General features: G+C 45.2%; 1 protein-coding gene across 4 annotated transcripts in view; it reads right to left on the bottom strand.

The window, feature by feature from the left end:
• The window catches only part of CALN1 (calneuron 1), a 230,474-nt gene that overhangs the window by 195,405 nt on the left and 13,061 nt on the right, over positions 1 to 22,008 (bottom strand). The gene's annotated exons all lie outside the window — the stretch shown is intronic.

The raw sequence follows: 22,008 nt of genomic DNA on the forward strand, positions 1-22,008 counted from the left end.
ATGCAAAATGGGCATGGCTTTCCAAGAATGAATGAGATCTCAACTATGATGCCCTTCCAAATGTACTAAGGTCAGGGGGCGGGGGGGGGGGGGCAGAATTAAAACTTTTGTTCCTGGAGTTAGATTTTTGTTTTGTTGGTAAAAAAAAAAAACAAAAACAAAAACAACTGGTGCTCAGAATCTACACACTCCACAGGGCTCATAATTCTTATATGTTGACCAGATAGCAAAAAGGAAAATGGGACCTTTCCTTTCAGTTTCTTTTAACTTCCTGCCCCGTTCTGGGTTTAATTTGTATGCCTGGGGAGTTGAAGAAACATCTACCCAGCTTCTGAGATCTCGGGCAAGCTTGTGAACCTGTACAAGCGGTTTTCAGAGACAGATCACAACATATTTGAAGATGGGGATGAGCTTAGTTTGCTATGTTGACCACATTCCCCATTCCAGGCAACTAACATGGCTCTACACAGGAGTTATTTATTTATTTATAACTTTTTATATACCGAGGTTCAATTAACAAGATTAATTATCACTTCGGTTTACATTACAACCAGCAAAAAATAACAGAGACAAAGTCTTGTTTTACAATGAACAGGGTAAAAATAACCTGGATTAAAGCAATGAACAGGGTAGAAATAACCTGGATAAACATAAAATGGGTGAAGCAAGTATAGAGAATTGGAGTTATATAGGGCAGGGGTTCCCAGACCTGCTCTATTAACCCCACAGCCCATTAGGCTTTCAGGATACGCACAGTAAATATGGCAATTTATCAAATCAAATAAATAATAAAAGATATTTGCATGCATTTAAGTACCAGCGTTTGCAAAATTTATTTCCTGTATATTCATTCGGGATAGCCTGAAAACCTGACTGACAACAAGGTCAACAGGACAGGTTTGGGAATCCCTAACTGGGAGAGTAAGTATCCTTATAATATATTGTACACTTAGTTAAGGAATGGTAGCATCTAGTTAGGTTTATAATTAACTAGATTATAGTTTTCCTTTTCATTGACCTTATACTTTTGTGCTATATCCTAAGTCATCTTAGATAAAATATACAACATTCCTGTGTACAGTTCTGTGCTACCGATTTAAATCCAATATGGTAAAATTGAGCTCCTCCCACCCCACCCCCCAATACAGAGCCCTTAGTTTTCTTAAAGAGGTTCAAACCAACCCCATGTCCCCCGCTCCAAAAATCTTAGAGGATAACTTTCAAACAAATGCACTTGGTGGCAAACACGTGCTGCATGCAGATCTACACTAGTATTTATAACCCATGCCTATATGTGCATTTTATAAAATCTCTTCTACCCCACAACATATGTGCAATGTTAGTCTATGCACAAATACCTGTAATGCAATAAAAAAAATACATATCAATACATTGAACGCATGTACTTTTCCTATTTTCAAAATATACACATATATTTTACATGCGAAAATAAAGTAGGACTACTTGCGTATATCAGGATTAACACATGCAAGGAGGTGTATTTTAAAGCATGCGCACATCAAGGAACCAATTTTAGCCAAACAGTCCACCAGTTCGCCCAGTCCCTCTCCAGCTTATTGAGATCCTCCTGGTTGTTCAGTCTGAACTCCACCCCCCCCCCCCCCCGCTTCAACCAGACCTCCCACCCGGCCAACAATACACAATAACAAGTTTAATATCACTTACACCAGATTATTAGCAGATGTAAAATTATGCAAGTAAATTGGAAGATCTACATGCACGTCTTTTAAAATAGCAACTTATACCTGTAAATGTTGGCTCCACTGCAGAATGCCAGTTTTTTACACACATATATGTGCATGCAAAGTGAAAATGTGTTCGTATTTTCAACTATTATAAAATGTGAAATATGTGAATAGAGGCCACTTACACACATGTGCTATTTTATATGTGCGCAGCGTTTTGAAAATTCACCTCTCACCGTGCAGGTTTTTGAGAGGAAACCCTTGGCTCTAGCCAGTAGAGCAAGTGGTGGGCTAAGATTGTTGCAGCATGCACAGTAAGCATGGTTTCTTCATTTTTTTGGACGCTGGAGTTGCCTGATGCAATTTTAGTATTTTCAGAATTAAAATATAGATTTTATAACCATACAAGGGTAACAATTTTTTGAGAAAAAAAAAAAGTCTACATTTTTGGTAATAAACCACACCAGCTTACTTACTGTACGGAAACTGGATTGAACAAGGTCTATGGTTAAGCACTCACACATCTATACCACAGCACCATGCATAGGCCAGAATGCGCTCCAGCAAATAGAAGGGGCTACGGGCAACTTGAAGGGGAAGGGGTCATGATAGGAGGATGGCAGCGCGGGGAGAGAAGCCCATGACTGCAGGGTTCCAGGCGGAACCCTGGGGCCTGACCCCAGACCCAATGACTGCCACTGAAAGGCAGCTTTTAGGGTCCTCATCTCCTGTCGTATGCTGCTATGAGCGACTTAAGGATCAGCCGTAGTCATTGGGTGTGAAAACGATACCAGAACTCAAGACAGCATGGATCAAGCTTAGTAGTGGGGGAAATGAGGGGGGGGGGAGCCGGACTTTAGAAGGCAGGGAAATGGACAGACTAGATATGGGCCCAACAGATCCTTCGTCATAGCCTCCGTTTCTACGTGAGTTGCTTGGATAACGTGTTTCTTCTTAACCAAGAATGATTGCTACGGTATTAGATAGAGGATAAAGAACCGAACTCATTATCATTATCACATCATGTGTCCCTGCGCCTTCATTTAAAAAAAAAAAAATTCAAAACAGATATACAGAGGGAGCAAGCAGAAGAAAAAGAATGACTTCCAAGAAACTTTTAAAGACCCACTTGATTAGATAAGGTCAGCCAAGTCAGGCAGCTAATGCCAAAAAGTGAAAATTAGTTTTGGAAGTTTTCTCCTGTCTTTAATTATTTTTAATGAATGACTGAGCCAGAAATGCTTAAACAGGTGTTTAATTGAATCATTTAAGCAATCAGCAGTTACTTCTGAGTTTTCTCGTCTTCCTCAGTTAGCTGTAATGGCAGATCAAATACTTGCTGGGGCTGATTGCTTGACTTCTTCACATAAACACCTGTTTTAAGCTTCTCTGGCTCAGGCAAAGAACACAAAGAAAATACAAGACAGGAAAATTTTGATAGCCATCTTGCTGCAAAGTAAACACCTTTCCTATCCGCCCCCCCCCCCCCCACACACACACACACACACCTCCTGCTAATAGCTGCATTACCTGATGGCTCCCAGAGATATGAGCCATATTCAAAGCAGTCCTAGTATTCCCTTCACCCCCAGCACCTAAGGCCTTACATAAGAACATAAGAACATGCCATACTGGGTCAGACCAAGGGTCCATCAAGCCCAGCATCCTGTTTCCAACAGTGGCCAATCCAGGCCATAAGAACCTGGCAAGTATCCAAAAACTAAATAAATCTCAAGCTACTATTGCTTATTAATTACTGTCATAGCAGTTTATGGATTTTTCCTCTAGGAACTTATCCAAACCTTTTTTGAACCCAGTTACACTAACTGCTGTAATCACATTCTCTGGCAAAGAATTCCAGACCTTAACTATGCGCTAAGTGAAAAAGAATTTTCTTCTATTTGTTTTAAATGAGCTATGTGCTAACTTCATGGAGTCCTATTATCTGAGAGAGTAAATAACCAATTTATATTAACTTGTCAAATCTTTCATGATGTTGTAGACTTCTATCATATTTCACCCCCCCCCCCCCCCAGTCATCTCTTCTCCAAACTGAACAGCCCTAACTTCTTTAGCCTTTCCTCATAGGGCAGCCGTTCCATGCCCCTTATCATTTTGGTTGCCCTTCTCTGCACTTTCTCCATCGCAATTATATCCTTTTTGAGATGCGGTGACCAGAACTGCACAAAGTATTCAAGGTCCAGTCTCACTATGGAACAATACAGAGGCATTATGACATCCTCCGTTTTATTTGCCATTCCCTTCCTAATAATTCCTAACATTCTGTTTGCTTTTGATTGCCAAAGCACACTGAGCCAACGATTTCAATGTATTATCCACTGTGATGCCTAGATCTCTTTCCTGGGTGGTAACTCCTAAGATAGAACCTAACATCGTGTAACTACAGCAAGGGTTATTTTCCCCTATATTAGTCCTGGGGGAATTCTGCGCTACTGCGGAGCACAGAATTTGCGCAGAATTCCCCCCTGTGCAGAATTTCCAAATTCTGTGCAGAAAATAGCAGAGGAGACCCTGGCATGCTGCAAACGGAGCGCGTCCCACGGCACATAGGGGCCTTCCCTTTCCGCCGCGAACAGCACGCCAGGCCTTCATCTTCACTGCGAACGGAGCGCGTCCCGTGGCACACGCGGGACACACTATGTTCGCAGCATGCTGGTGAGAGAGAATGTCTGTCTGGGGGAGGGGAGAGTGAGAGAGAGCAGGAGGGTGTGAGAGACCATGGGAGGTAAGGGGGTGTGGGGGATGCCGTGAGAGAGAATGTGTGTGTGAGAGAGGGGAGGGGATGTGGGGGAGGGGAGGGTAAGAGACAGCATGGTTGGTAAGAGGGGGTGGGGGATGCTTGAGTGTGGGTTTCAGAGAGGGAGCCTATATGAGGGGAGGGGTGTGGGGGAGGGGAGAGGAGGGTGAGAGAGAGCAGGAGGGTGTGAGAGAGAGTATGGGAGGTAAGAGGGGGGTGGGGGATGCTTGAGTGTGGGTTTCAGAGAGAGAGAGAGAGCCTATATGAGGAGATTGTGAAGGAGTTTGTATGTGTGTGAGAGATTGGGAGCTCGTGTGTATGAAAAAGGGATTGTGTGTATGTGAGGGTGCTAGTCTGTGTGAAAGGATTGTGTATGTGTGAGACAGAGCCGGTGTGAAGGGATGCATGAGAGAGAAAACATAGGTAGCCTGTGTGAGGATGTATGTGTGAGAGAGAAAGAGAGCTTGTGTGGATGAGTATGCAAGAGAGAGGGCCCTGTATGAGGGGATGTGTGTGTGTGCGAGAGAATGAGGGAGCCTGTATGAGGGGATGTGTGTGTGTGCGAGAGAAAGGGAGCTTGTGTGGGTGTGTATGCAAGAGAGAGGGCCCTGTATGAGGGGATGTGTGTGTGTACGAGAGAGTGAGGGAGCCTGTATGAGGGGATGTGTGTGTGTGCGAGAGAAAGGGAGCTTGTGTGGGTGTGTATGCAAGAGAGAGGGCCCTGTATGAGGGGATGTGTGTGTGTACGAGAGAGTGAGGGAGCCTGTATGAGGGGGTGTGTATGTGTACTAGAGAGAGGGAGCACATGTGTGAGAGAGGGAGGGACAGAGGGAGCCTGTGTGAGGGGCAGTACTGAGAACGGGGTCAATCTGTGGGACTGGAGATAGAGTGGAAGGGGTTGAGCCTAGAGATGGTGGTGAGAGATACTGGCAGGTGGAGGAGTTGGGGCCTGAGAGGGCAAAGTGGCCAGGGGAGTAGGGAGAGCAAGTGGAAGGGACACTCTTACAGTGAATTTCTAGGAAAATTCTGCTCAGAATATTTAAAATTCTGCATCTTTAAGTAATAACTTTTTTCTGTATTCATTTAAAATATAATTACTTAAAGACTATCATGTAAATTGTGTGATTTTGACCAATATAAAGTTTGCAGAATTTTGTATAATTTTCAGTTTTTGTGCGCAGAATTCCCCCAGGAGTACTATATGCATCATTTTGCACTTGTCCATGTTAAATTTCATCTGCCATTTGTAAGCCCTGTTTTCCAGTCTCACAAGGTCCTCCTGCAATTCATCACAATCCGCTTGAGATTTAACCACTCTGCATAACTTTGTGTCATCCACAAATTTTATCACCTCACTCATTGTACCCCTTTCCAGATCATTTATAAATATATTAAAAAGCACCAGTCCAAGTACAGATCCCTGAGGCACTCCACTGTTTACCTTTTTCCACTGTAACCATTTAATCCTACTCTCTGTTTCCTGTCTTTTAACCAGCTTGCAATCCACAAAAGGTCATCACCTCCAATCCTATGACTTTTTAGTTTTCTTAGAAGCCTCTCGTGTGGGACTTTATCAAACGCCTTCTGAAAATCCAAATACACCACCACATCTACTGGTTCACCTTTGTCCAAATGTTTATTCACCCCTTCAAAAAAATGTAAGAGATTTGTGAGGCAAGACTTTCCCCATGTTGGTTGTGTCCCATTAAACCATGTCTATCTAAATGTTTTGTGATTTTATTCTTTATAACAATTTACACGATTTTTCCCAGCACTGAAGTCAGACTCACCAGTCTGGCAGTCTATAGTTTCCTGGATCATTCCTGGATCCCTTTTTAAATACAAGGGTTACATTGGCCATCTTCCAATTTTCAGGTACGTCAGATGATTTTAATGATAAGTTACAAATGAATTGAAATAGGTCTGAAATTTCATTTTTTAGTTCTTTCAGAACCCTGGGGTGTATACACCTGGTCCAGGGGATTTACTACTCTTCAGTTTGTCAATCAGGCCTTCCACCGTGATTTGGTTCAGTTGATCTGAATCATCACCCATGAAAACCTTCTCTGCAACATCCTCTTCAATAAACACCAAAGCAAAGAAATTGTTTAATCTTTCTACGATGGCCTTATCTCCTCTAAGTGCCTTTCAACCCCTCGATCATCCAACAGTCCAACTGACTCCCTCACAGGCTTTTTGCTTTGGATATATTTTAAAAGATTTTATTGTAAGTTTTTGCCTCTATGGCCAACTTCTTTTCAAATTGTCTCTTAGCCTGTCTTATCAATGTCTTACAATTCTTATGCTTTATCCTATTTTCTTCTGATGGATTCTTCTTCCAATTTTTGAATGAAGATCTTTTGGCTAAAATAGTCTTTTTCACATTACCTTTTAACCATGTCGGTAATCGTTTTGCCTTCTTCCACCTTTCTTAATGTGTGGAATACATCAGGACTGTGCTTCTAAGATGGTATTTTTTAACAATGTCCACACCTGTTGCACACTTTTTACCTTTGTAGCTGCACCTTTCAGTTTTTTTCTAACTATTTTTCTCATTTTCTCAAAGTTTCCCTTTTGAAAGTTTAGCGCTGTAGCCGTAGATTTACTTTTTGTCCCCTTCCAGTCATTAATTCAAATTTTTTCATATTATGATCCCTATTGCCAAGCGGCCCCACTACCGCTACCTCTTTCACCAAATCCTGGGCTCCACTGAGAATTAGATCTAAAATTGCTCCCTCTCTCGTCGGTTCCTGAACCAATTGCTCCATAAAACTGTAATTTATTCCATCCCGGAACTTTATTTCTCTAGCATGCCCTGATGTTTCACTTATCCAGTCAATATTGGGGTAATTGAAACATCACTACCAGTTTGGATAGCTTCCCTAATTTCTCTTAGCATTTCACTGTCTGTCTCACCATTATGGCCATGTGAACGGTAGTATATTCCTATCACTACACTCTTCCCCAACACATAAGGGATTTCTACCCATAAAGATTCAATTATGCATTTAGTCTCATGCAGGATCTTTATCCTGTTGGACTCTATGCCATCCCGGACATAAAGCACCATCCCACCACCAAGCTGCTCCTCTCTGTCATTACGATATAATTTGTACCCGGTATAGCACTGTCCCATTGGTTATCCTCTTTCCACCATGTCTCTGAGATGCTAATTAATTCTATGTCATCATTCACTGCTATACACTCTAATTCTCCCATCTTACTTCTTAGACTTCTGGCATTAGCTTACAAACATTTCAAAGTGTGTTTTATGTTTGTGTTTACATTCTGCTTTTCAGTCGACAGTGATAAATTGGAATCTTTTAGCTCAGATGAGTTTTTAATTATAGGCACTTGAACTACTTTTCTTATTATTGGAACCTCTCTGTTGGGATGCCCTAATTCTAATGCTTCATTAGTATCCTTTGAAGATACCTCCCTCCAAACCATGCACTGCTGAGTGACTGTCAGCTTTCCCCTTTGTTCTAGTTCAAAAGCTGCTCTATCTCCTTTTTAAAGGTTAGCGCCAGCAGCCTGGTTCCACCCTGGTTAAGGTGGAGTCCATCCCTTCGGAAAAGATTCCCCCTTCCCTAAAAGGTTCCCCAATTCCTTACAAAACTAAAATTCCTCTTCCTTGCACCATCTTCTCATCAACGCATTGAGACTCCGGAGCTCTGCCTGCCTCTGGGGACCTGCACCTGGAACAGGGAGCATTTCAGAAAATGCTACCCTGGAGGTTCTGGATTTCAGCTTTCTACCTAAGAGCCTAAATTTGGCCTTATAACACCACGTTTTTTTTAAAAAGAGCAAGAGCAGGGAATTGAATCAAGTCTACAAATGACTCAGTTCAACGAGTCATTTGTAGACTATCTTAGTCCATCTCAGAGGGCTTAGAGCCATCTCAACAATCCTATCACTGGGGCTTCATCAGCATAGAATATGTTCTGATGAACAACGTCACAGAACTCAAGCATCAGGGGATGGATTTTGCTGGAGCAGCAAAGTTAATCAATTCTAATTTAACTGGTTAAATTTGTCCAGATGTTGAGTGTAGTCAACTGGCTAAAGTTGCAGCTGACCATCCAGTTAAATCTAACCGCGCAAACCTTTACAAAGACAGCCATTTGTACAGCCATGCTTAGGTGGACAAATATAGCCAGATAACGTCTGGTGTCACACTTGATGGATACAGCTGAAAATTCTGCCCCGGGCATCTCTCACCCCAGGCCCTTTTCTGTCTGGTTGAATCTGTGCAGGCAGATTTTTTTACAGGTTAGATCTATGTGATTAAAAGTTAATTTTAACCGCATATGTTTTTTTTAATATCGATACCCACCCCCATTCCAAAAGGTTTCTTATCCCATTGCCACCATTCACTGTGTAATCTGTAAATTAGCAAATCGCAAATGCCCCAGTGCTCAAATTTACAATATAAGCTCTTTGGAAGAATGGGACTTTGTAATCAACTATTTAGAAATTTTCCCCTATGGTCTGATAATTATCTGTTTGTACTTATCTCAATTAAGAATATTTGTAGCTACATTCATGTAATGAGACTGTACCCTCTGCTGGTGAGGAGAAGGACTGCAGGTAGCTACAAGGAAGAGTACTTAGCATGAAATAGGATAGTCAACTGGCTCCATCTTTGTAGGTCAAGTTTATGCAGTTCCAATTATACCGCACTGCATGCGCAGATTCTGCTTGTCTTAGAGAAATCAGAACTTCAAATCCATGAATGTAATGGAGGTAAAAGCAGGACCGGCTCAAATAAAAACCCAAAATGGCAACCCTCTGCGTAAAAAACAAGGAGTCACGGCATGAAGCCAAAGCAGCTGCATTCTTCCTGGATCAGCCACCAGCTTGTCCACTGTTAGGATCCCATTGCCAACTCAAATACAGTCTGAGTTCATGCTTTGGTACATCATACCCCCCCCCTCCCCCCCCCCCCCCCCCCCCCCCCCGTCACCCCTCTCCCATCTGGGATGAAACTCTTCCTCGCAGGGTAACATATTGCCAGCAGCCACACTCCGCATCTGAAGATTATAATATTTAACAAAAAACGGTGCCTGGCTGCACCTTGTAGCCAAAGTTACATAAGCAGAGCACCACCTAGGCGACACTGTGTTGCTATTCCCATCAAGGCGCTCTTCCAGACCCAGTGCTGTGGGATAATGGATGAGTTCATTAAAATGGTTAAATTGTTATTTTCCTGTTGTGGCTTGTTCGCATTCAGTACACACTGTCTGCAGGCAGAACTGTCCCATTTATTAATTCAGATTGGTGTAATCTCTCTTTGTTTTGTTTTCTAAAAGCAGGAGCTATTCATGTCAACTTTCGCAAGAAAAATGAAGCAGATATATAATTATTTACGCTGGATACTTTGTTATTTTCTCTTCCTACCTTCTCTCCCCCCCCCCCCTCCCCCGAGACAGTGCATTTGTATTATTGCAAATTATGATCATAAAACAAAATCCTAGTCGCGGGTGAATGCATGGAAAGAAACACAAAGAATAGGAAGGTACAGTAGCTAAGTGTCAGACACGGCACCCCCTGGAGTAAGAACCTGTTAAGACAATAGAGCCTGCTAGAAACCTCACCTTCCCTGATGGTTGCTCAAGCTCTGCCCAGCCTCCACCTCACTGGCCCAGCCCCAAATTAGTTGCCTTATTTAAACCCCTCTACAGCCCCGACTCTTTGCTGGTGCAGAGAATTCCCACAGAGCCATTTCCTGGAGCTCTGCTCTGCCCTTGCTCCTGCGTTTGTTCCCGAGCCCTGTAATGATCTTCTGACTTCTCAGCTTGGCCTGGACTTCACCCTCCTCTCTCCAGCCCAAATCAATCCTACTTCCGTCTTAACACTCAGATCCTGATCTCTACCTGGACTCAATTCTGCTATCTGCTGCTGTTGCATCCCAGGGACCTCAGGTACGTTTTGCTTGCTGAAGTATCTTCTCATTGTATGCAAATACATTTGTTAAATATTCATTGTGGGTATCCTGAAAATCATACTTGTCTACTGCCCTCTCCAAGAACCCCTGTGCTGACCTAGAGGGACCTTTGGCTGCCTGTAGAGCAGCGGTTCTCAACCTGTGGGTCGCGACCACTTTGGGGGTCGAATGACGATTTGCTAGGGGTCATCTAAGAGACCATCGGAAATATGGGTTTTTTGTCGCTCCTCGAGTCACTCCCTCCCCTCACCAGATGCAGTAAAAAAGTTCATTCTGCGCTCCCTCGCTCCCCGATTGGCCGGTGCTGGGCAAAAGGGGCTTGCCGAAGCAAGCCCCTTTTGCCCAGCACCGACCAATCGGGCAACGCGCCCTCACTCCTCGAGTCACTCCCTCCCCTCACCGGATGCAGTAAAAAAGTTCATTCTGCGCTCCCTCGCTCCCCGATTGGCCGGTGCTGGGCAAAAGGGGCTTGCCGAAGCAAGCCCCTTTTGCCCAGCACCGACCAATCGGGCAACGCGCCTTCGCTCCTCGAGTCACTCCCTCCCCTCACCGGATGCAGTAAAAAAGTTCATTCTGCGCTCCCTCGCTCCCCGATTGGCCGGTGCTGGGCAAAAGGGGCTTGCCGAAGCAAGCCCCTTTTGCCCAGCACCGACCAATCGGGCAACGCGCCCTCACTCCTCGAGTCACTCCCTCCTGCAGTAAATGTTGGAATGCGTTGGAAGAGGGGTAGTCTTATATGGCAAGTATATCCCAAACTCTATATTTTAACTGTAAAAGTTGGGGGTCGTCTTATACGCCGGAAAATACGGTACATACAGTACAGTTACTTAGGCCTATGAACGAAAATAATTTTATGGTTGGGGTCGCCACATAGTGGGGAATTGTATTAAAAGGGTCGCAGAACTATAAAGGTTGAGAACCGCTGCTGTAGAGAGTCAACTGCTTTATCTGGAGTCGGCAGCTGATTGCCCACACATTCGTGTACAGAGTCTCACAAAAATCTGCTGCTGTTGGTACAGAATGTTATTAGCATCACAGGCCTGCCAGTTGGTTCCATTTTTCACCAAAAAGCTGTCCCAGTTCTGCCACACGGCATCTCCGGACTTTGTTCTGCTATCACTAAGACAGAGGTGCACAATCCAGGTCCTTGATAGGACGCAGACTAAACTGGTGCTCAGGATAACAGGCATGAATATGCATCAGGCATATTTGCATGCTCTTCATCTGTAAACCTTGGGCCTGCATCCTGTGCCTGGTAAACCAGAACTCTCCATGACCCTCAAATATGTGACACTGCCTTAAGAAAAGCAGAATTCCTACTCTGTCCAGCAAAGTTATCAGTACTGTGGAAAGGGTGGGAGAACTATGTTTCCTAGACGATGCTAACATCTTCTGACATCGAGAATAATGGTGCCAAGGAAGGAGGTGGTGGTGTGCTCCTTTGTAAGTGCAAAAAAAGAAGCAGCAGACGGGTCAAGACCGAGCAAGAGCCAGTACCAAATATGGCTGACTGGCAAAGGAAAGCAAGGACTAGCCAGCCCTTCTCTTTGTGCAGGTTGTTAGCCTCAGCAGTGAAGGGGAGAAGAGAATGAAATCATCAGCGGCAAGAAAGAAGTTGCCCTGCAGGGAAAAGTCATTTCTAAGCGTTGACGACATGAAGTGTAGTAGAATCGTCAATCTACACTAGCCAGAAAGATAGAAGGGACCAACCTCTGCCTTTCTTCTCCTCTCTCTTTTCTTTTGCAACTCTTTTTTATTTGTGCATGTACCTGAAGCTACAGACATTAAAACGAGGGTTTAGTCAGCAAGAAACTGAGGCTTTAACCTGCTCATTGTTATGCTCCGCGGTCGCAGACGGCTGCGACCGCTACTGCTCACCTCTCTTTCTACTACTTTGGCTCCGCTGGGCGAACTCGCAGCTTCAGCCAGCTACCATAGGCCTTCCGGCCTCCATTCCCGGGCCTACCTGGGCAGGATGGACACTGCCAACCGCCATCTTGACCTCGGGGTTCCCTAGGCGCGCACGCGCTCTCTCCGACCTGCTTTAATCATGTCATGGTGGGAACCTCAGGGGCGTCCCCATCAGATGACGTCATTCAACTCCGACACTTAAGCTCGCCAGCCCAGACAGCCGGCGACTTGGCAACGAGTTCACTTGTTGTTCCTACCTACTCTCTTCAGCGTTGTTTCGTTCCTGCTTCCATGGTGTGAGACTATCGGGTAACCGCTCCTTGGGAGCCCTTCCTTGTCTCTTGGCTATCCGCTCCTCGGATGGTCTTGCACCCAGACTCCTGCCTGCCTCGCTCCCCTAGGCTTTCTACAGAATTTCTACTTGTCTTCAGTCGCTGTGAGTACCACGCTGTGTGTATCTACGTGGAATCCCTCTCCGGTGTACCCTGCTCTGCGGACCACTACTGTGACCTTTCACTGAGGAACCCTCCTGCGTACCATCTCTATTGACCAGTGTACTTCAGAGACTGTAACTACTTCCCGGCACCCCCGCTCCTCGGATAGTGCCGCAGCCTTGCCGGACTCCACGTCATCAGCTGAGTCTGACGTCAGCCTGTGCTGGCGCTCTGTGGCCCGCCTCCTGGGGTCGCTCTCTCCTCTCCATACCTAACTTCTGCTGTGTGTCATCCCGCTGCCAAGGCTCTGCCTCCCACTAGTGAGGCCCAATGGGGCTGCTCCCCTGGGCGGTACCACCGCTCACCTCGGCCGAAGGGCCCACATACTGATAATTTCTACCTCCAGTACCTGAATGTAATCCGCTTTGAAGAGCTGAAAAAAAAAAAGTGCAAAAAGCGGAATATAAATCTAAATAAATAAATAAATAAATAAATAAATAAATAAATAAATAATTTTCCTAACACTCATGTTGCTTTGACCTGAGAAAGATAGTGTTAACTTTCAAAAACCAGTCAAGAAATGTTTGTTCGTCCCAAAAAATACCTTTTTTAGTACCCTTTATTTCCATGTTTCTTCAGACAATAAGTAAGGAAATTATAAGCATTTTTCTGGGCTACGATCCGATAAGCTTCTTGTTTTTGGAGGTGTCAATGCTATCTGGCATTTGAATGGGAAGTTGGCACAATGAGATACTATAAATCAAGCCATTTGGTAGCACTTTAATATCAGATTTAGCTGTATTATTCATTTAGATCATTTAAAAAATTGAAAAACAAAAAAAAAAAAACACACCAGGGTTGAAAAGGAGCCATATATTCATTATAGTTTAGTCTGCAGACAGCTATGGCTCAGAATAGTATTTCATCTGTGGTTCAGAGCACCTTGTGCAGCCCGGCTGGATAATAGTGCAGTGACAGTGCATGCAGGAGGCCCAGGTTCGTTCCCTGAGCCCGGCTTCTGTTGCAAAAGACAGCTAGGCCTGGGGATTCAGTTGAAGTGGTGCTTTAAGCCCCTTGGGAGGCCAGGCTGTTGCACAACAGCAGCACCTGCCAATTGACTAAGAAATGCACACATTTTGGGCTTTGCAGGAACCCTGGTTTGCACACTTCTGCCAGAGGACTGCCATTGTGGTAGCTGGGCTAAGAGTTAAACAGGGGGTGGAAAGCCCCGGGTATCTGTGTTTGAAAGCTCATGCAACACACAAACAAATAGGAGCAGGTTCTGACTGGAAGCCCAAAAGGAGAAGCTGCCAGGCCAAAAAATGTTTAAAATGCCATGCATCCCTTCTTTTTTCCTAGGAAGATGAAGGAAAATTAGGGGTCTAAACCAAGGGCAGTCTGAGAAGTGTGGCATAGACTGTGAAAGCTATGGAATGTAGTTTTAGTCAGTACAAGAAACATCTTTATAACTAAATGCAGCAGTCTTACAGGCTAAAATTATCTGCTGTTTTCTGGACTTTTATTAAAGAAAAACTCGGGTTCCAGATGCAAATTTGGAAGACACCTGGGCACTTTGGTTAATTGTCTGTTGGTTGGTTGTTTTAATGCTATAAATTGTGTATTTTGTGTTTTCATAATCCTGCCTGGAGCCTGTGCTGGATGGGGAGTATAAATTGAAGGAAGGAAATAAAAACATATTTAGTGCTTTGGAAAGGTGGTCCCAGCCATATAGAGAATGGGCACAGCTAGGGCCGTTACAGAACATACAGCACTCCAGGTTGACCATGAGGGTGGGGGTTTCCCATCTGATGACATCGCCAGCCCACTGATGGGAGCGGGACATCTCCAACACTGGCAGACACCCGACTTCCCCTCCCCCCCCCCCCCCTCTCTTGCCCACCCCTTGCAAAGGCCCTGAGAACAATACGATCAGCATCAGCTAGGATCACCAATAAGCTTTATGTTGGTAGGGACAGGCTGAGCCAATCCTGGTTTTCTCCCCCCACTGAAATTTATGCAGTTTGTCCAAGAAAGGTAAGAGGAAATGCCAACAAATGCAACATGACAAAACCAGGACCGAACTGAACCATCCTTTATGACGTGGAGCTTGTTGGCCTAGAATCCACACAAGATACTCACCATGACCAAACACAAAGGATGTGCTAGGACAGCCTTCAGTCAGAAGGATTACAGAATCTTTCAGCAATATTAAAAGTATGAGATCCCGCCATTCGTAAAACATCGCGGCGCATCACATTCAACACAACATGCAGTAAAATGAACAATCTAATATGAACTCAATTAACCAATAGAATATCAACTAAAAACAATAATTGTTCTCTTATAAAATCAGTAGAATGTTACTGCATCATTGGCCACAACTTCACGCTGCGTAATACATAGAGCATTCAATTAGTTTCATTAACTAAGTAATTTTCTGCTAGCAATGAGTGTGTAGGCTTTCTGAAATGTGTGCAGTGTTATTATATCATCTGCATTGTATTATAGTGTATACTTTCCTATTTGAACTTTGCCCAATAATGAAATATAAATATTTTCAGTTTTTGGTTTATTTTTTTACTCTGTTTGGCAGTTACATTCACATCTTTAATATTTATATTTTTAATACTGACTCATACGGTGTAACAACAATTCATCGTTACAACAAATAGGCTGACTATGAATGGGTTTATCAAGGAATGTCACCAAAATGGTACGTGACCTGCTCTAAAGGTCATAGAGCATCAAATTTCAGATCCTCAACAAACAAACAACAAAAAAGTACCCTCCAATGCAACCTCTCACCACTGGCAAAAGGAACAACAAAGACCTTTCAATAGCTTAAAACCAGCTGACAAAAATGGCACCATACTGATCGTGAATAAGGAAGACTATCAAGAAGATGTACAGAAAATGCTGAATACATACAACTCAAAGATTCCACTACACAGGACAGAATGGAGTTAGAATGTGTTATCCAGTTTGCCCCTACTCATGTTCAGGAACGATTAATCAAACTGATCTCCATCCCAGGAAACGTCTGCCTGCTTCCATTAGAAGAAAAGAACTGCCATACTGGATCAGGCCAAGGAACCATCAAGTTCAGTATCCTGTTTCCATCAGTGGCCAATCCTGGTCTCAAGTACCTGGCAGGATCCCCAAATAGTAAACAGATTCCATTCTGCTTGCCCAACAATAAGCAATGGTGTTCTCAAAGTAAAACTGGTTAATAACACTTTATAGACTTTCGCTCTAGGAACGGAACTTGTCCAATTCTTTTTTAAACCCAACTATGCCAATTGTCTTTACCACATCCTCCAGAAATGAAATCCAGAACTTCACTGTGCACTGAGTGAAAAAGTATTTTCTTCGATTTGTTTTAAATGTGCTATTTAGTCTTTATTTTTTTGAAAGGGTAAACAACCAATTTGCATTTACCCATTTCACACCACTCATGAATTTACAGACCTCTATTTGCCCTCAGCTGTCTCTTCTCCAAGCTGAAGAGCTCTGACCTCTTTAGCCTTCCTTCATAGGGGAGCTGTTCCATTCCCTTTATAATTTTGGTCTCCCTTCTCATTACCTTTTCAAGTTCCGCTCTATCTTTTTTGAGGTGCAGCAAATAGAAGTGAACACAGTACTCTAGGTGTAATACAGAAGCATTATGATATTCTCCCTTTTACTCTTCATTCCTTTTTGTCATAATTCCTAATATTGTTTGCTTTTTATAACCACTGCTGCACGCTGAGCAGAGGATTTCAACATATTGCCCAAGATGATGCCTAGATCCCTTTCCTAAGTAGTGACTCCCAATATGATGCCTAACATTGTGTACCTATAGCTTGGATTATTTTTCCGTATGTGCATGACTTTGAACTTGTCCACATTAAGTTTAATCTGCCCATTTGGATGCCCAGTCTTGCAAGGTCCTCCTGCAATTTCTCACAATCTGCTTGTGAGTTAACAACTTGGAATAATTGTGTGTCATCTGTAAATCTGATCATCTCTCTCATTGTTCTGTTTTCCAGATCATTTATTAAACAGAATGGGTCCCAATACAGATCCCTGGGGCACTCCACTATTTACCTTCCTCCACTGACAAAACTGACTCATTAGTCCTGCTCTCGGTTTCCTATCTGTTAACTAGTTTGTAATACACAAAAGGACATTGCCTGCTATCCCACAAGTTTTTAATTTCCAGAGAAGCCTCTCATGAGGAAGTTTGTCAAATGCCTTCAGAAAGATGCACAAACGAAGTAACCCAGACCTAACCCATCACCTGGTATCTTACAGAAAATATTTCTAGACTCATGTAACCCATGCTAAAGCCATTGGTATAAAATGATCAGCAGCTTCCTCCAAGGCACCAAAGACTCTTTCAGAAACCTCCACAGAATCGTCAGGTGAGCCTGCAGCTCCATCCTAATCACTGCAGATATCAGTGCCCTGTAAACAAATGTCACCCATCAAGATGGCATCATTGCAGGATAGAAATTCCTACTTAAAAAAGACACCTATAGAAAACATTAAAATGGTGAAATTGGTCCTTATCTGCTCATTTCTTTTCCTTTAGTCCAGGCAAATGAGGATGTCCTTCTACCAGCAGAGGGAGGCAGAGGACCAATCTCTTTGCCTTCACGGCGCCTCTCTATATAACGTTGTCGGAGGAGGCGTCAGTAGTCTATTGCCCAGGCTGGATATGTGTTCCTTCCTGCTACACCTGAGCAGTAGCGAATCCTTCTCTTCCTGGATACGTACTTTGTTTAATTCTATCTATTCCTCCAAATGACTGTAAAATACTCTATATCCTTGTGTCTTAAGGTCTGATGAAAAAAACAAAGGGGTAGATTTTAAAAGCTGCACGCGCTTCCCAGCACATACACATGGATGTGCCGATTTTATAACAATGGCGTTGGATTTTATAATCTGTGTCCGTGTGCGCGCGGTACGCGCAAGGGGGGGGGGGTGTACTTTTGCAAAGTCCGCGCAGCGACACAATCGGCATTTCCCCAGTTCACTCCTCTTAGGGTTGGTTCTGGACTCGTCTATCAGGACTAAAGGAAGGAAATTAGCAGGTAAGGACCAATTTCACCTTCCTTCACATCCTGCAGACCAGTCCAGACCAACAGGGATGTACCTAAGCAGTATTCATCCTGGGTGGGGGTGCTCCATAGCTGCCCCCTGGCGAGCGCCACATCCTTCTGTTCCTGTAAGTTTAACCTATAGTGTTTAGTGAAGGAATGCAGCCAGGCCCAAGTAGCTGCTTTGCAGATGTCTAGTGGCGAACCTGCTCCGGATTCTGCCCATGATGCTGCTTGCGCTCTTGGTGGAGAATGCCTTGAGACCTTCCGGTACCTTCTTCCCCCTGAGCACTAAGCTGAGGCTTTTGCCTCCTTAATCCATCTTGCGATAGAGGCCTTTGACGCTGCCTCCCCTTTGCGTGGCCCTGCGTACAGCACAAACAGCCTTAACCGACTTTCTGAAGTGGTTAGTGGTCTCCAGATATCTGAGCGGGATCTTTCTTATATCCGGACCTTTCGTGCTCGGCTTCTTACTCACCCTCCCTTCCTTCCTGCTGCCTGGCAGGGACCACTGCCTCATTCATATGAAAACGTGACACCACTCTGGGTAAGAACGAGGGGACCGATCTAATTGCAACTTTGTCTCTGGAAAATGACAAATACAGGTCCCTGCATCTACAGGGCTTGCAGCTCTGAGATTCTCCCAGCTGAACAGATTGCCACCGGTTTTAGTGGGAGGTTCTTTAATCGATGCCTGTTTGACTGGCTCAAAGGGCAGCTGTGTTAGTGCTCACAGCACCAGGTTTAGGACCCGTGCTGGCACCTGGTTTCTTCCTGGAGGGCATATTCTATTCGCAACTTTTAGAAATCTAGATATATCCGCCTGGGCACCTAAAGGGACTCCTTTAATCTGTCCTCTGAAGCAGGCACTTGCTGCCACCTGTACTCTTAAGAAATTTATGCTAGGCCTTTCTCCGGGCCTGCCTGCAGGGACTGCAAGATCACTGGTAAGTCTGCCTTCTTTGGATTGGTGGCCTGCTATTTGCACCACTGCTGAAAGCATTTCCAAACTCTTGTATACGCTCGGGAGGTGGAAGGTTTCCGTGCCTTTGTAGAGCTTCCTTGTTTGGAGTCCCCCTTCTTCCACAACCCCCGCCTTTCAGTAGCCAGGCCATACGTGAGAAGGGACTTGGATCTTCCATGTACACTGGGCCATAATGAAGCAGCCCTGCAACTGGGCTGAATTTTATTGGTTCCGATACGCTGCACCTGAAAAGGTCTGCACACCAAGGACGTCTTGGCCAGTCCAGGGCCACCAATACTACTGTTCCTGGGTGACTGGCAATTTTTCTCACGTCCCTGGCTACCAAGGGCCATGGCGGGAATATGTAGAATAGCGCTCCTTGTGCCCAGGACTGTGTTAGCACATCCATTCCCCTGGCTAGGCCACTTCTTGACTTGCTGAAGAACTGTTTTGCCTTTGTATTTTTTTTGCCATCAAGTCCCAACTGGGACGTCCCCATCTGACTACTATTTGCTGAAAGACAACATCTGCCAGCTCCCATTCCCCTGGTGCCAGCCGTTGGTGACTCAGAAAATCTGCTTGAACATTCTGTGATCCTGCTGCATGGGTTGCGGAGATGTCTTGCAGGTGCTCCTCTGCCCATGGCTTCTTTCTGGGCCTGCCTGTTCCATGTGCCCCCTTGCTTGTTCACATATGCCACGGCTGTGGCACAGTCTGAAAAAATCTTCACTGCTCCACCCCGGAGTATTTCCTGAAACTCTTCTAATGCCAGCCAGACTGCAATTGTCTCCAGGGCATTTATTGACCAACTTACTCCCCCCCCCTGCCAGGGCCAGCAGCCTTGCGCTAGGAATGTTTCACAGTATGACACCCCCCATCCCCCTTCCATGATTAAGTGTTCTGGACCTCCCTGGTCCTGTCCTTGCTGTAGCCAGCAGACAATTGCCCTTGCCAGAAATTGCCGCTTGCAGGGCTAAACTAGCCAGATCAAAGGATCTCTTTGTGGATGTGTGGGGAGATATCTCCTATTTACCACTGATTCAAAATATGAATTATAATGGCCATGTACAGGCCAAATTCTGGCAGGCCCCAAAAAGGCGCTGTCACAGCAAGATAAGGAACTTTGCCCAGGTGAACTTTAAAACCTGGTTTCTGCGGAAAATGAAGAGGCCTTGTCTTGATACACTGAAGGATACCATATCAGGTGTGCCTGTTTGTAGGGGCCTGTTTAAATAAAAAAAACTAGACAGAAGGACAATATGACTAAAGCAGGAGTCATGGTTCAGTCAAAGCAGAGTGCAGAGATCATAAAGACCCCCGCCCTTGGAAGGAAGGGGGGGCAGCCTGAGACGGAGAAAAACACTGACACACAACTTAGCATACAGACGTGGCAGTTCTTCCCCCAAAGAAACGTGGCAGGACCCCCCCACCCTCCCCTGAAGTAATGGGGAGAGGGGAAAAGACCTGCAGCGTGGCAAAAGACCCCACACACACCACGTGGTTATGCATGAGCTTATGCATATTTATCAGCTGGAAAGTTTAAGACGGGGACAAGGAACAGAAAAGGAGGCACAAACCCTGAACGCAAACCCTGGGAGAAAACCCGGAGAGCGACCCTGAAACCTGTACCAGAGCATCCCTGAAAGCGAAAGGGGGGCAGAAGCAGACCAGCCCTCCCTGCTATCGAGAAGGGAGAAGACCAGGTGTGGCCAGGTGATCAGAGAGAGGAGACCCCGGCTTAGGTACGGAGAGTGACACGGAGGAGTCATAGAAGGCGAAGGGTGAGAACCAGCCCAGACAGCTGGCAAGCACCAGAGCCAGAAGCTAAATCTCCTTCCTGCACCGCCTGCCCGCACCAAGCCCAGGAAGCAGGCCTCTCGCCTGCCCTCATTCTCCAGACAGAGCCTGCTTCAGAGGTGAACAGAGATATCGCCTGAAGTAAGTTAGCCAGAAGTATTAATATCTTAAGCAAGCTAAGGTTTATGACATGTGTGAAACTACCCATGATACAGAACTGTCTCTAGGGAAAACTGGTGCTTAGTGGCCAGGATGATAGAGAGAGGAATTGTTACTTTCTAAATGCTATGTCCTGTCAAATCTGATACATAAAAGTCTGTTTCTGAGGAGAATACACGTTGTCTTTTCCCTGTCGTAGGATCACAAGTAAGGTGGGAGGGCAGCTGGCAGTGTCTTGTAGCAGACAGATCCCTGCACCCCTAAACCTGCTTACAGATGTGTCTAGTTTGTGATCCTGAGCATCCCTGAGAGCTGCACCTCCTTCCACGGGAATTGTGGTTCTTCCTGGCAATGCTATTACTGCAGCCACCACCTGAGGTGTCTTAAAATAAATGTCTCCCTTTCTTGCAGGGGATACAGGCCTTCCATGGTTCTGAAACTCTTTATGGCCAGCTCTGGATTGTCCCACTCCACTGCCAACATATCTTGAAAGTCCAAGTGCAGCCTGAATGCTTTGCTGGCTTCTTAATCCCTGTAAGGCTTGGGCTACCCTTGGGTCTATCCTCTTTTAACTGTCCCTCCTCCAACTGCAGCTCCTTAGAGACTTTAGAAATGAGAGCACTCATTTCTTGCTGTCTGAACAGCCTAACCAGTCCTTGTCCAATTCCCCAGCGGAAAAGATTTCTTCCCTTAAAGGGCTGGGTTCATGGCACCGGGGAGACACTCCTCCCTCTGGTTCCCATCGTGCTCTCTTCCTGGAGGGACTTTGCTCATGCCCGTTGGGGCCTGGGGCTGATGACTTTGCTGCCCCTTTAATGCCAAATAGGCCTTGTGCATCTTCTTTATGAAATGCATTGAAAACGCTGGGCTCCTGGAACCTTCCAACCCCGGTGACCCCTGGCCTTCCTGCCCTGGTTCCCATATCGGGGACGACCTATGTCGGCCTGAAATTCCTGGGAGCCTATGGTGAAAGGGGCTGGGACCCAGGGCTACGATTAGAATGCTCCCTTTCCTCTTGGGGACTGCACTGCCTCTTTTTCCCCCATCGCAGTTTTTCCAAAAACAACCTGCAATACTCGGCCTGCGCCGCACCTCGCGCCACCTGCTCCTCCTCAACTTTTCCCAAACCTGGTCTCCAAGGGGGAAGGGGAACCTGGGCAGAGTCCTCCATCCCCGCTACTCCACGTGCTGGGAAATCCTGAGGCTAACTCTCGGATTGCCCTGGGGGGCAGGGAGGAGCAGGCACTGTCA

Source organism: Rhinatrema bivittatum, chromosome 8 (assembly GCF_901001135.1).
Source record: "Rhinatrema bivittatum chromosome 8, aRhiBiv1.1, whole genome shotgun sequence".
NCBI classification, from domain to species: Eukaryota; Metazoa; Chordata; class Amphibia; order Gymnophiona; family Rhinatrematidae; genus Rhinatrema; species Rhinatrema bivittatum.